Here is a 16842-nt window from a genome sequence, read left to right on the forward strand (position 1 = left end):
ATGAACTGGAAAATAGTTAATTTGAAAGAAATAATGTAATTTTTTTAATGAAACAAGACGGAAAAAATGTTTGGCGTTTTCTTTCATTATTAAATTTAGTTGATGCATTATTTGATTTTGTATAAATATTTGCATATTTTTTAGGCCTTTATTTTTAAATATTAGGTCCCTGAACACCCATTATTTTAGTTAAAATTTAGTTACAGTCCTATCATTAAAGTTTGCAATTCTAAGCAATGAAAAATCAAAAACATTATTGCAGTCAAAAGAATCACTGCAAAAGAAACTTGGACTGAAATCATTAAAACACATTCAATTGCTGGAGAAAAAAAAGAAAAAGATTTAACATTATAAAAAAAACTGTTTGATTATTATTTCTGAGAGCAATCAAACGGATCTTTTTGTGCATCTTAAGTGCATTTTAAGAGTGTTTTTTGTTTCCTTTTTCCTTAAATATTAATTTGAAATTCCTAATGTGTACTTTTTCACATTATATTTGACAAGTCTTATAAAATGTCTAATTAAGAAAAAATGTATGGTTAATCTTGCTAAATTTTTGTGTTACGACTTTTAATTGTGTGTAAGAATACTTTTTTTAAATCCTTATTTTCATGTTAAAAAATTCTTTTTGTCATAGAAAATTTCTTCATATCAAGTTTTTTTTTTATTAGGGTAAGCTAAATAAGTAAGATCCAAGCTAGAGTGAAGGTGTACAAAAATGCATAAAAGTGTATGTTGTAAATGTGCAAAAATAGTGTCTTATTGCTGTTAAGATGCAATGTATGTTATTTTTAAAAGTAGAACTCTATTCTAAATTTATAAATTTTAGAAATGTTTTAAACAAATTTTAAAGGAAATATCAAGCAGGACTTTTTACTTTCTACTTTACAGTGTAGCATTTATGATCAGTATAAGAAAAAATGCACCTTAAGGTTTAACATTTTATTTTTATTTATTCAGTTTTTGATATAACTTAGTAATAATAATTTTTTTTTGTTATGAGACAACATAGATAGTAACCGAAGGCAAGTTAACTACTCTACTGACATTATTAACTTGTCTTTGAAATTTTGTAAAATTTTCTTATTTCAATAGAATGAAATACATTAAAGGACTATACTCTTATGTCTGGACATAGAGGAACAATGATATATTTTTTGTTATTCAGCATAAAATAACATAATTTTTAGGTATTTTTCTGTGAAGTTATTTTAAAAAAAATGTGAAATATTCGTGCCAGATTCTTGTTTTTCTTCTGATTTTTCTGAAGTCATTTTTCAAATTTTACTACATTTTTTTTCCTACGTGAGGAGAATGCTTAGGAAAAATCTCTCACAGGAATTTACAGTAGGTAGTTAAAGGCATTTACATTGCAAAGTATTTATATATTTAAGAAATAACTTAAGATTCTCTTTTTTCATCAAACTGTCTCAAGGTCAAAAGGATGGTGCACGTCCAGTGTCTTCTAGATTTAGATGCCCACCAAAAAACAAGACTCCGCCCGCCCTGCCCCCCAAAACGGGTGATTTTTTTTTATTTTTAGTTATTATATTTTTTTTAAAAGTTCCCAATAGCTCAAGTAATTTATGTTTTCAATTCTGATTATTAGTGTGCTGAAAGAAGAAATACATTTAATTTCATAAATTACTTAAATTTTAATTACTTAGATAAATCAAACTTAAACTACTTTTATTAAAGCTAGATCTACTTTTGCTCTGAACACTTCATATATGTAACCTATTTTTTTACATTTTTAAACGTCTAACTCTTTTTTTCTTATCATATACATTTTTTCTAATTGTTTTATAAAGAATCCGGCGTGGATTCAAAACCCCTTAAGTTTAATGGCTGTTGTCTGCAGTGTGAATATTGAAAAGGAATTTAATTTCTTTTTTTTTTTCAATTTATAATTAATTATACTTTTTTTTTAAAAAATGATTTCTTATCTAAATTAATTTATTTTTCATTTGGCAAAATTGGTACTCTGTTTTTATAATTTATTTTAAGTTTTGAGTTTGATTAAAAAATAATAGCTTCTATAATTTGTTTTGTAATTAGTTTGTAGTAATTAAATCATATTAAGCTGTTTTTAATGGTATTAAGAATTTTTATTGCAGTATTGTTAAGTAATATTAAATATTATTTGTACATTTTAGAGTTCAGATCCTTCCACGTGAAAAGAATTTTAAAATAAAAAATCTTATTGAAATAAAATTTATAATATGTAATATATATCTTTTAAACAAATATGATTTTTATGTACCCTGATAAAATTCTTCTATGTTTCGTTCAGGGCTGCTACAACCCTAAACACGAAATTACCTGGCATGGTTTTTTGTATAGCAAGTTAATTATTTGTGTACTAAAACTACTTTGGCAAAAAGACCTTAACTAATAAATTTGTTAATTAAAAATTAAAGTTTTTTTATATAGAATTTATATATCATACTTAATAAATCGGGTTAATTTTGGTTTATTAGTTTGCATTAATTAAATAATATTAAACTTTTTATTATTACTGGTATTAAGAATTTTAGTACAGTTTTATTGTTAAATGGTATTGAGTATTTATAAATCTTAGTAGAATTTTAATCATTAAACGTGGGAAAAAATTCTCAATTGAAATAAAAAATTACACTCTTAAATCTGTTTTTTTTTTTTTTTTTTTTGTAAGTTCTTTTTGCTAAAATATAAGTGCAGAAAAATCTTAATTACTAATCTTGTTAATTTGTATGACAGAACAGGAAAACTTAACAGATAGTTTATGTTTTCTCAGAATTAAGAAGAAACTTCGAAAACCCATTTTTTTTTTCAAAATAGATTCAAATAAATGTAAAATTCGCCTCATCGATTTAGATTTTTTTTAAAGCTCGCAAGAAAATATTTTTGTTCGTTGCTTATTTGATTTGATTTGCCTGATCAAACAAAATATTTTTAGACATCAAAATTTAATTTTTGAATGATCAAAATGTAAAAATAAAAATTTAAAATGCAAAATGTCAAAGTGAAGTGTACATTGATGTACACTTCAAAAATGCAATATCAAGATTAGACTGAATATTTTTGTTTAAATTCGTGAAAGAAGGTTTTTACGGTGCAAAAGTGACTTTTAAAATTTCTCTTTTATAACATATTTTATATTCATTATTTCAAAAGAGGTGCCAATAAGTTAAAAATTATACATTTTTGCCTTTTTTGATATTACCTTTTGTCTGTATATTTTCAATTAACCAATATTAGGCTTAAACAAATACAGCATGTCTTCATGGAACTAGTTTAGAAAATGGTGGTATGGGTAGTGTGGATAATGACTCTGTTCAACTTCCAATGGAATAAATGTTTATTGGTTAAATATATAACTCAATTGATGCTATGCATTTCCTAAATCAAAATGATTTTGTAGAATAATATACCTTTACAGTTAATGATTTCAATATTTTGCACAAAACCTTAAGATTAATTCATCCCTTAAAGGTTTTAAGAAAATTTAAAGGTGATGTTTTATCAAGTTTGATAAAAGAATACCATTCAATATAGATAAATGAAAGAATTTTTGCCATACATTAAATTAAAACAGCAAATGGTTCTCTTTTGACAGTTGTTTTCATTGTGGGAAATATTACTAAACCATGCGCTCCTCATTTGAACCATTTCATCATCAAGTTAAAACTATGGTTATTGCAACTGATTCAATTTTAAATTGATTCATGCTATCAAATAAAATCGAATTGAATACTAATTTTTAATGTATTGATTTTGTTTAAAATGTCATTTTTAGTTAAGTGAAATGCCCTCCATAAGGCTTAGATCGTAATTGATTTAATTTTATCTTTAGATATACCTTTCTGAGTTATGATAAATGACTACTTAATAAATTATCAAATTTGTCACTAGCACCTTAGTTTGTCCACATTAGTCATGTGTAGTAGAGCTACTGAGGATAAAAACAGTTTCTTTATATCTATAAAAAATATTACGGAATAACTAAACAACTTTGTAATTCTAGATATAAACCAGAATACAGGTAATCATTCAGATTATTAGTGAAAAAAATTCTTGACTAGTTAGAATTTGAAAGATTTTTTGACAAATTTGAAAGAAATGTACCCTTTATCTCTCCAAAATGAACCTCCAGAAGAGAACTAGTCTATGTTACTTCATATGACCGAACCCTCAGCTTTACCCTCCTTTAAAATATTTCACCTTAAAAAGTTCTTTAATAATGTTTGAATAGTAAACTCAAAAATTTTTATGTTTTCAGCACAATTTGGACACTCCTCTGAGAATTGAGAACATTGATATTTCTTCTGGCGTTCTCTTTATGATCATGATACTAAAATGGTGTATGTTGCTGGAAAGGTCAAATATTTGTTTGTTTTTCTTTCTTTTAGAGCCTCAAACAAAATGATGCTTTTTATTGAATAATATGCTATTTTTATAACTATTAAGAATTTGGAACATCACAGTTCTTAGTTATTCTGATATTCTTGATATTTCTGATCATATTTTGTACCAATTTTTATCTTTTTTGTCATGGTGTTCCTGATTTTTGTGTGTATTCAGAACATTCCATTTTCTACAAATAAAAATCATGTGTATAATTACTGAACTGCCCATAAGTTTGAATTTTCCATTATTTTGGGAATGGTCAAATTAATTTTGAAAAATTTGTATTTTCAACCCAGCATCGTTTTATTTTATGTAAGTGTGCTTTTAAAATTCACAATATTTGATGATTCAAATTTATGGACTGCTCATTTATATGCACGATTAAGTCATACAACCTTACCTGCAGGATACTTTGTTTCAAATTATTTAGGAATGCAGTCACTTTACGAAAAGGATACTGAATAAATCTTATGTAATGTAAAATTTTTATGGTGAAGAATTCAAGGTTCATACACTTATTTATGCAAATGCAATAACAAACATTGAACATTTAAAAGTCATGTTGATTTATCTCTTTTATCTGATTTTAAAAATATTTGATTCTAATCATGTCATAACAATTTCGAATGGGAAATTGAGGTATTATCCACTAAATTAATTTTGTACAAAAGTGTTAAGAAACACAATCACTCTGCTTTTGTTTCAAGATTATTGAAACCCTACTTTATACTTATTTGATAAACACATTGACTGCCGCGTCACCCATCCTCAGGTAACAGCATAGTTTCTGATCAGGCCACGTCACCCGTATTGGGGTGATGCTTATTTGCGATGACTCCTTGCGAAGGATATTCGTATGTATTTTAAAAGATATTTCACAGAACATAACAAAACTATTGAATTTTTATAAAAGGTATACAAAAATGATTTATTAAGGAAATTATTGTGAGCCTCATAAAAGCTTTCTTGTTCACTTCTATCTGACTCACTAAATAGTAAGTTTTCCTTTTATTTATTTTTTTTTTGAAATTTCATCTAATTAGAGTAAAAACTTTAAGTTATATTCCTCTTTACTCAGCAAAGATTCAAACTGATCATGTGAAGTTGCGAGATGAGAAGCAACAGACTCAAATAAACAGGCATGATATCATGGAAACAAAACGGACCGAGATATTGTTCTTGTGACCTCCAGGGACTCATATTATTAAAATATCGTTGGGACTTAGCAGAATACACTTCATACTCTTGGCCTGAAGGAGATTTCACTGCAAATGCATGCGGCAGTCAATGTGTTAAGGAAGTCTTGAACTCGATTACAAAATTTAATTAAATATTGGTATGAGGAAATGTTAACTGATTGATACTGATTATTTTTTTATTACAATGTAACAGCACTGTAAAATTTTATATGTATTGATTTAAAATTTTATGTGTATTGATCTCTCTATATGTACAGTACAGAACCTGCTATCCGGAATTCGGAAAACCAAAAAACCGGAACGAAATTTGATAAATTTTCCCGCAATTTAAAAAAAAAAAAAATTTTTTTTCCTCATAAGATTTCAGGATTTTTCTTTCTTTTTTGAAAGATGTTTACCTTACCATCATTTCAGAAATAATCATTAGTGTATTACTTAATCGTTTTTTCTTATTTTTAAGATTTTTTACAAATATTTTTTTTAGTTGGGTTTAACACTAAAAATACGGCTTTTTGTAGCGATTCAGAAAACCGTAAAAATCAGTTATCCGGAATAGCGATAGTCCCGATCGTTCCGGATAATCGGTTCTCTACTGTATTATGAATTGTTCAGTACTCCATTAATAGAACTATACTGGACAGGGCCGGATTTAAGCTTCGTGGGGCCCTAAGCTACTGAAAATGATGGGGCCCTCATAAATTCAATTCTATTTTTATAAACCTAAAGTAAACTGTCATTATATTTTATTATTGAATGTTAGCAATATATTATTAGAGAATATGATATTACTTGATTGTTAAATATATTGATTGTGAAGAGACTATAATGTAGAACCTTTCTTTTATTGCACATATTTTTTGAACGAGGAAAAAAAGTTACAACAGAAGCACATTTTAAGCTCGTCATAAGCACAGAGTAAAAATTTGGCATGCTGGAAGGTCATATTAAACAGTTTTTCTTTTCTTCTGAATATATGTCATTTGAAATTTTAAATGATTTTTTTGCTAATTTTTTTCTAAATTGTTTTTTTCTTACTTTACATTTTGCTTGACTGCTCAAAATTTATAAGACTTAGAAATATGAAATTATGAAGGTGTATAGAAAATATGCAAGGAGTTTCAAAGAATACAAGAAAATACAATTTGATTATTAGTTTCACTTTTTTCTTCATAACAGCCATTGAACAACAAACTTAATTTTGAGTTTACCACTGTTTAACTCTATAGTCTTGTAATTTTAAACCAAATCCAGAGGACAAGGGAACTCCTGGATCAGTACCTAGAGGTATTGATTTGTTGGGAGAACTTGAAGCACTTTGTGACCCTGACAGATTTCACATGCACCATTTTGTACATAGGTACTCTTCGGCCGGCTGGATTCAAACTCCCATTCTCACAATTCACCAACCAGGCTATCCTGGCAAAATTATTTTATTTTATAACCGTCATTGAGAGCCACGATGGCTCAGGGGATAGAGCGTTCGCCTTCCAATAAGGTGAACAGGGTTCGATCCCGGCGATGGCTGGTTGATACGAATTCCGCATCCGGCTTGCGCTGACCACAGTGCTGACGTGAAATATCCTCAGTGGTAGATGGATCATGGGTTAGAGTCCCCTTGCCGTCAGGCTGACCGTGGGATTTTCTCGTGGTCTTCCTCTCCATGTAACACAAATGAGAGTTAGTTCCATCAAAAAGTCCTCCACGAAGACAAATTTCTCCCAATACTTGATCCTGGAGTGCCCTTGTCTTCTGGATTGGGTTCAAAATGACAAGGTTACGCAGTTGAACATTAGTAGTCGTAAACCCAAAAATTGGGTCGGCTGCTCAACGACGGTTATAAAATAAAATATAACCGTCATTGAACAGCTTACCCAATTTTGAGTTTAAGACTACTAATGTTCAACTGCGTAACCTTGTCATTTTGAACCCAATCCAGCACACAAGGGCACTCCAGGATCAAGTATTGGAAGAAATGTTTGCCATCGTCGATGACTTTTTGATGGAACTAACCCACATTTGAGTTAGGAGACGAAAAACCACGAAATCTACCCACGGTTAGTCTGACAGCAAGGGGACTCTAACCCATGATCCGTCTACCACTGAGGATATTTTGCATCAGCATTGTGGTCAGTGCGAGCCTGGTGTGGCATCAAGCAGACGTCACTGGGGTTCGAACCCGGGCCACCTCACTCGGAGGCAAATACCCTATCCCTTGATAACCCATCTTCACTGAGTAATAACTCTGCAGGAGGCACCAATTTTATTGATTTGCCAAAATTTAGTCATCTTAAAAATGCAAATAGTAACTCATTCGCGATTTGTGCAAAAAATGGAAATAAACCGTTCTTCCTCTTAATCTGCAATGATTAATGAGAAGCAACCATGAAGGTTGGTGAGCAAATTGAACAAGAGATGTAGTTTTTTAAATATTAGTTTCTTTTAACATGCATACATTAGAAAAAATAAGAAAAACATTTTACAGTATTAAGGAATAAAGATTAAAAACTGTCATCAGCTGAAATAGAGCCCCCGATCTCTCGGTTCTGCGTTAGATTTCATAATCATCAGCCCCACCTATACACAACTCCCTATCAGGTTTTTTTTTTATATCTATTTTCTTCAAAAATTTAATAAATAAAGAGTAATTTAGATATTTGACATTCTTGATTTTGTTGAAAATTTCTGGATATGTTCTTTATATAAAACTATTAGACACAAGTTTTTTATTCTTCAATTTTGCGAATAAATTTTATTTTGTAATATCAAAATCGAAGATCCTCTGAAATTTTGAGAAAAACACAACTGTTTGCATGCGGCAATACACAGTACCTTTTCTGAAATGTGAACCATGGCACTGACCACACTGAGAAAAAAAAGTATAGTCAAAACTATTAGAATATAGTAACATTTACGGTATCTGTGCGAGGACCAAAAAACGGTAATTTTTTTCCGATACGATTTGGTTATTACTTAACATAAACATTAAATTAACATAATAAAAATTAAATTAACATAATAAAAATATAGTTTTTTAACTTGCTGTTCGGTAGTAAATGTGGTAAAATTTGGTAAATTTTTTCATGATAGAAGCAATTCCAAACTGTGTTCTATGGAACTTCAGTGTTCCGTGGAGAGTTAAAGAGGTTCCACGAATTAGTATTTTTTATAACCAGAATGAATACATTTATAACTTCCAGTTAGTACTTTTTATAATCTCTCATATTTAGATCCGAACTATAAATCATATCTTATATAATATTTCGGTTTCCTTTATTAAATTATTTGAAGTAAAATACCAATTAAATAGAAATGGTATTTTTTAAATGAATATATATTTCTAAAAACAATATGTTGAATGTTGAACAAATTAGAAAAAGAATAAGCATTCATAAAATATTACATTATTATTTCATACCACACTTTTTAAATCAAAATAAAATAACCAAATTCTTTTATAAAGAAAAGTGCTTTCCAAATTATTAATTTAGAAATAGTAAGCAATTAGAAATTACTTTGCATTACCTCACATTGTATTTTATTTCCAATGCACACATTTAAAATAAAAACAAAGCTGTCCAAATTTCATAAAAAGTTTCGATTTATAATTTTAAGAAATTGTTTTGACTTTTATTTAAAAAATTAAGAGCCTTATTAATTAAACAATTTAAGTCATTAACTTTAAATACATAATAACAACAAAAATCAAGGAGTTAAAAATAGAAACAAGTCTGATCAATAAACAACAAAATCACAAGCTAACTAAATAATTGAATTTTGAGAATGCAATATAATATTACCAATTAAACATATTTCATATTTAGGGGAAACATGAAAAATTTGGTCAGACAGGAGGTTTTTTTTTCTTCTCATATTTAAACATTTGTTTAGCTGATGACCACTTGATTTCAATGGTCTATCAAGCATAATCACATGTTGTTTCTGTCTATTAGCAGTAAGTAAAATTAGAATAATATTACATCTGTTATCTCAATTTCATCCAGAATAGACCAAATCAGGAATTTTGGCTGATAGGCTGTCAAAGAGGGGATTGAATAGTGGCCCTCCGTTTAAATAAATAAAAAGAAATCACAAAGTATTAAAAGAAAGAAAAACTAAATAAATTTGTAAAAGATATATATTTCTCTCCAATAGGTTAAATTACTGAATCAACCTTAATATTCATTTTAACTATGGTGCTTCAAATTTCTCACTTTTCATCAGTAAACAACTATTAGGTTTGAAGTTTCTTTAAACAAAATTAGCTATCACATTTTTTAGACACTTACTTATTGCTATGTTGGCTCTTGAAATACTCATCCATCAGAGCAAAGTAGGTCAAAGTCTTTAGTAAGAAGGTTTAAGACTGGGCTAAAGAACTGTGTTTTACCCCGTTCTTTAGCTCTTAAAAAATTATTTATAAAAAATATTTTTTAATTTGACAGAGTTTATAAATTAAGTAAAAAGTATTGATGTAAATAGGGGGGCAAATATCACAAGCTCTTACATAATTATTAATTTTAACATTGAAATTTATTACATTAAGAAACGTATGAATTAAGAACTATGCAAACCTTCCATGTTTTCCCTAACCACTACCAAAGTTGATTTAATAAAAACATTTAAAAAGCACCCGACAATGTAAAAACGATTAACAAAAATGTATTTTGGGCTTCAGAGGGCCTCAGCTCCTAATAAAACTTTAAAAAAAAGAAGAAAAAAGTGGAATCTGGGGGGCCCTTACCATCTCGGGGCCCCAAGCTACAGCTTATTTAGCTTATACGTAAATCCGGCCATGATACTGGATACCGTTAAACTATCTGACTAAACAAAGTTTTGAAACTAAAAATATTATATTTTGTAATTCTTTAGCGATAAAATTCACTTTTAATGTACTTAAGTGAAGCAAATTATTATTTTTTCTAAATTTGTCTTTAAAAAAAAAAGCAGTCTGGTATATAAATACTTTGCAAAAGAAATGTTCTTAATTTTTTTCTTTGTCTATCACTAAAACAGAACAACTGTTAGTTCACGATTTGAGTATTCTTAGCCTGCACTCTTTATGCTAATTATGAAAATGGAAAAGTCAATGCGAAGAAGAGTCACAGTTAATAGAAATAAAAAGCATTTGTAATCTAATTTTTTAATATTTGAAAAATTACTATAAGACTGCATTATTTAAGTTTGCAGAACTTTGCAAAAATTAAGAATTATTTTTTGATTTCTTATAATTTTCTTGTAGGTGGAAAAATCTGGTCAAATTAAAAACTTTGGACTGCTTTCCTGACCAAACTTTTATGACCATATTTCCCAGATAGCGAGAAATATTCCCCTTCATTTTGGGATCAGTAATTCGAATTCGTAGAAAAAAGGGTATGTTTGTTCAGAGAAAGTAAGTTTTTGTGTTTGATTTCTTGATTTAAAATATCATCTGCACAAATTAATTAACATATTTGTGTCACCCACTCAAACCATTGAGTCCTAGAATGTGAGGATCCGATCATTAGATCAAAAGTTATTCAGGGTGTTTTGCGCATTCTACATTTGGTAATTTTCTATGGATTTTTAAATTTAATGGTGTTTGAAATTATAACTTTCATGTTTGAGGACCCCAAGCTATGGCTTTTTTTTAATTTCCTTTGTAAAAGAGTTCCCAAAAACACTCTTAATCTTGCAGGGCAAAAGTTTTTTATTGGTAGACCAATAATTGTCTGAAAAACGTTTTCTTAAAAAAATATTTTGGAAATCATTCCTTGCTCAGAAGGATCTTTTTCAGTTAAGAAGTTAAAAATCAGACAAACATGTATGAACTTTAAAGGAAGCAATTATTGAAAAGATCGCTGGGGACATGCCAGGAAAAGGGTTATTGAAACTTAGCATACATTTTTAATCACATATAATTTTTTGAATCATTCATTCTCAAACGTTAAGTAACATGTAAATTTTTAGACATATAAAATCATTTTAAAATGTTAACAATAATGGTATTAATTCAACATTTAATAAAATGTATCATTTATTGTATGATATTAGAGATCTATGGCACTAAATTGTCGCATTTGGTTATAATCATTCACAAGGAATGTTTCAAAATTTTGTAGAAAATTTAACCTTTGAAACATAGCCAACACATCAAAGAGGGAGATGAAAAAAATTTTCAATATCTTCATCCATATTTTCCTCCTTTTTATTTTGCTGTCCTCACTCAAAGTTATTATCATTATGAAATCGCCCTCCCCCTATTATCTTATTACACTTTTTGGAAAGGAAAATTCATTAATCTAAAAATAGATTTGCACTACAAAATCTGCATATGATGTCTAATTTACTGCATATTATAAAATCACTGAAATTTCGAATGTTTCTTGGTCTTAATTTCACTATAAATTATGTTTGGGGTTACTGAGGCGTTATTTTAGGGTAGCTTAGGCAGAGTAACTTTGATTAGCACTTTGCCAAAACAAATTTCCTTATCTACTTAGTGGGGAAAACAGTGGAAAGAAACGAAGGTTACCCACAAGATAGCCATATCTGAAACAGATGGAGATTCATCGCTTTCGATTAATGTCAAGTGAAGAAAGTGAAAAGCTTGATGTACAACAAGCAGTAGTGCTTAGAAGGTAGAAGTGCTGAAATACCTTTAGTAAAATATCACATTAACTACTAAGGATGCTTTTGTTTCTTAAAAGAAAACATTTAATGGTTTTAAGAATTGCTACCAAAAATTTTTTTAATACAGTCGAACCTCATTCACGCAAAATTGGTGGGAGTATCATAATTATTTATGTAAACCAGGTTTCATCTTATCCGATACATTATGAAAGCAATTTATTACATACGATTAATACATATCATGTACTACTTTTATATACCTAACAAATTAAAATAAGCTTAAAAATTTTAATAACTTTATTTAACTATTTTATTTATTTACCCATCTGCTACTCCTAACAAATGTGGATAATAGAAATAGCATTCTTCAAAATGAATAATTGGCACATTATGCACATGCTTCTTATCTGTGTTGTGACCTTTCATGTAAAGCGATAATCAGCTTGAAATTTTCTTGTTAAATATGTAAAATACAGTAATAATTGATTGCTGACTCACGGGACAAAACATATATTTCATGTAAAGCTATATTTCACTCTAAGTGATTTCACATTAATGAGGCATTTCACATTAATGAGACCGTATTTCCTTTTTTTTTCATATGAAAAAACTTTGATATTTTTACTTTTTTTGTACGTGTGGGAAATGATAAACACAAAGAAATAAAAGATATTGTAATCAACATATTTGCAACTAACTTCATAACTACCCTTTGAAATTCTCTTGAGTTCTATTTTAGAACAAAGAATTCCTTTTTTGATTCTAGTTATTATTTTACCTTCTGCCTGGCAACGTATTCGTGTCACGATGTTTTATAGTAACTGTCGCTTGTCTTGATGGTATTTCTTGATTTTATTCATTAAGTATTATCAAAAATATATTGTAACTGGTTTTATATATTTACTTATATATTATTTTCAAAACTTATTTTTAATTAGTCTGAACAATTTCAAGAAGATTTGTTCCTGACACTGTTGCACCTACTCCATCACTTACAGCTAAAGAATGGCTGAATGGAAATCTTCTACGAAGGTAAAGTAATTGTCATTGTATGTTTTGTAATAACTCTAGATTTAAAGACAGAAATGCATTGCTGCCAGCTTTCATGAAAAAATTGGTGGATTCCCAACATTTGGGGAAATCTTCTACGCTCATAGAAAATATTGAAGTCAGACAATTTTTTTTTTTTTAACAATATCAAGCACTTTTACATTTTTGCAATTTTTTTTTAAACGTTACTGCAAATACTATGTTACATTTTCATTCAGTTGAGTTTTAGTAAACGTTTTAACTGTGATTTTTATTTAATCAAGCATTCAGATAAATTTTTAAAATAACAGATTTAAAATGCCACTTCATTAGACTAAATAAATTTTTTGTTTCTTCTTTCTAAGAGAAAATTATCTGTCTGTATGTGGTGTATATAAAATCTTAGTGCTGTTACAATTTTAATATTGTCAGAATATTAAACTCATTTTTGGTTTACTTTGAAATATCAAGGACAAGCTCCTAGCTACTCCAAAATGTTTCCTTTAATGTCATTTATTGTGTGCCGTCTGGAAAAGTTTTGATTTTGTTAAAAAAAAAAAATTATTTTCGGCTGGTCGATACAAATTCTGCATCCGACTTACACCAACCACAGTACTGACGTAAAATATCCTCTGTGACCTTGTTTTTCTCTCCATGTAACGCAAGTGCGGGTTCCACCAAAAAGTAAAGGCATATTTCTATCAATGCTTGATCCAGGAGTTCCCTTGTAATGGGTTCAAAACTACAAGGGTTCAGAGATGAACATTAGTAAAACCCAGAAAATTGGGTCAGCTGTTCAATGCAGGGTTATAAATCATCTAAATCACTGTAGTCACTAAATCAAATTATTCCTTGCATAAATAGATTTTATTTTTAGACACATTAATAGAAGTGCCTATGCTAAATGGTAATTTATAAGGATATTTAAATTTTAAAAAAATTTAAATTAATATTATTTATTCTTCTTATTTTTATTTATTTTTTTATCTTTAGGCAATAAGTTTGGTCTGGAATGGTTTACTCCAACCTGTGAAGTTAACTTTTATGGTCATGCAATTCTGGCATCTTCTGCCGTTTTATTCTTTGCTTTAAGTATATCAATTTTATTCCTATTTTTTTTACTTGAAAGTTTAAATATTTTTTTCCTTCTAATTAGCAATAAATGTATTTTTTAAAAGAGTATTTATTTATTATATCATGTGTAAATTTTTATGTATCTATGTTTTTTTGAAATGCACGCTTTCTTATAGAAATATCAGAGTTTGTACGTACTGAGAATATCGGGAAAACCGATTTGAAAAACGTAATTTTACCGTAAATCTTGGAATTCTCTGGGAATTTAACACTCTATCAAATTACAGATTTCACTCTTCTGTTTTCAATTGTAATTGGAGGATTTGAAAAAAATAATCAGATTTTTTCTGGACCCATCTTCATTAGGTGTGTGCTTGACATTCTATTATTCTTAAATAAATAATATATAAAGAAAGTAATATGTAACAAAATATAAAGAAATAGGAGCAGAATATTGTTTTTGCATAAGCATACTTTATTATTAAAAAGCGAAGAGTATTATTTATTGTTAAGAAGAGACCTGAAACAGACGGTAGCTTTCTCTTTTTGTGGTGATACGTTTCCCCAAAGTTTTTCCCTTCGCAATTAATAAATTAGTTCTATTTATTCGTGAATTTTAAGATTAAGAATTGATCTCATCATATCTTGCTTTGTCCCAGGTTTTAATATTTAGGTAAGCGCTTCTTTTAACAAACAATTCTGTTTGGTAATTTATAAGTGTCGTTTTTATTTAATTTGATATATAAATTTATCTTTTATTTTATTATTTTCCTTTCTTTATTATAGTCATTAATTTTGTTTTATTAATGAATCTTATGTTAATTTGATGATATTAATAAATCTTTCTTTTATTATAATTTGGTTTTATTTAGCTTATTATAATTTTTGCTCAATTTCAATTAATTTATATATTTTTATTTATTTTTTTGTTATTTTTTTTATTTATTTTTTTAAAAATTTTTTATGAATTTTACAATTTTATGATCTTAATTAATACTTTTGTATTTATCCATCTTGTTTATCATTATTTTTCTTTCTTTTTTTTTATAAATAAAAGATCTTTACATATTGCATTTTCATTGTTTTTTCCTCCTTCTATTTTTAAAAATGTTTGTTGATTGAATATGTTTTAATATCAATTAAATACAGATTATTTGTTCAATATTTTTGGCAATTTAATATTTTTTATAATTTTTTTTTTGATGACTTAGTTGAAAAGTTGTTCTTTTATTTTATTGATTCTTCAGTTCATCTTTCATTTTTTGCTTTTTTCCATAGTCATATTTTTCTTTTTTCCATATGTAAGGATGATAATTTATTTATTTTATAGCTAAGGATTAAAAGTATTAGGTTATTATTTTGTATTTATTCATTTCTTTATTTATAAATCTATTTATCCATTACCGATTGTTATTTTTTATTTTACTTTATTTTATTTATATATTGCACTATTGAGTGAGAAAGCATAATCGGGAATCAAAGTTATAATTATGATGATACATAAAGTCAATCTATAAAGGGGAATGAGTTCCCATTGGTGCAGGCTTGCCCTATTTTTTATTCTCTTCTGAACTATTAAAAAGTAAAGATGTCTCCCTATGTTTAACAAAAATAATCTCTAAAAAAGGAATATTTACTGAAAAGTCTTTTTAATTGAAAGAAAACTTTTTATATCTAAGAATGAACAACTTACTAAAAATGTTTTTTTTTTTGCCTGAATAGATGTTTAATATTAGAAATGTGTTTAGAATTTAAGAAAAAAAATAGTTATCTTTTTGTTGTGTGAAAATCTTGCACATTTTTTATTTAGAAATGTTGGCAGTTATACCCTGCCACTTACCTTCTTTGTGGATAATTAGCACTCAAACAACCAAGATTCCACTTCATTAATATATCGAATTGTAATTGGGTATTGTATTTAATTTAACTGAAATTTAATAAGTTTTAACTTTTGTCACAGGTTAAATTTAAAGAGTTTTTTTTTTTTTTTTTTTTTTTTTTTTTTTTTTTTTTTTTTTTTGCTGTTAATAGTGTATTTATTTATTTAGTTTTATTCCCATAGATAACAAATCAGAAATTTTAGAATTTGAAACTCTTAGTGGTACTTTGAAAGCTAAACGCCTAAATGATAACAAGATTTGAATTGATTTGCCTACCTATAATTTTACATCAGTAAGTTATTCTTTCTAAACTAGTCTACTGACTAGTTTACAAAGAATAACATTTATTTTCATCTTATAGGTCTCTACTTTTCCTCTTTTTTTAGAGGTTTTTATTTTTATTTCAAGTGCCCTTTTAGTGTGTGTCATGCATACCTTTCTAATTTTGAAAATGTCTATAAAAAAAATCGAACAAAAATTTTTTTAAGGGAAGAGCATGTATAATAAATATTTTGTATATGTTTTATGTATAAATGTCCGAGTTATAAATCAATGAAGTTTAATTTATTTTATTAATTTGTAAAAATATATTAATTTCATTAAATTTAAAATTGAAATATGTTTCGTGTAACTTTTCCATTTCCTAAAGTGCTTGATAAGGA

This window comes from Parasteatoda tepidariorum, chromosome 5, assembly GCF_982258835.1.
Source record: "Parasteatoda tepidariorum strain Cologne lab strain chromosome 5, Ptep-v5.0, whole genome shotgun sequence".
Classification (NCBI taxonomy): Eukaryota; Metazoa; Arthropoda; class Arachnida; order Araneae; family Theridiidae; genus Parasteatoda; species Parasteatoda tepidariorum.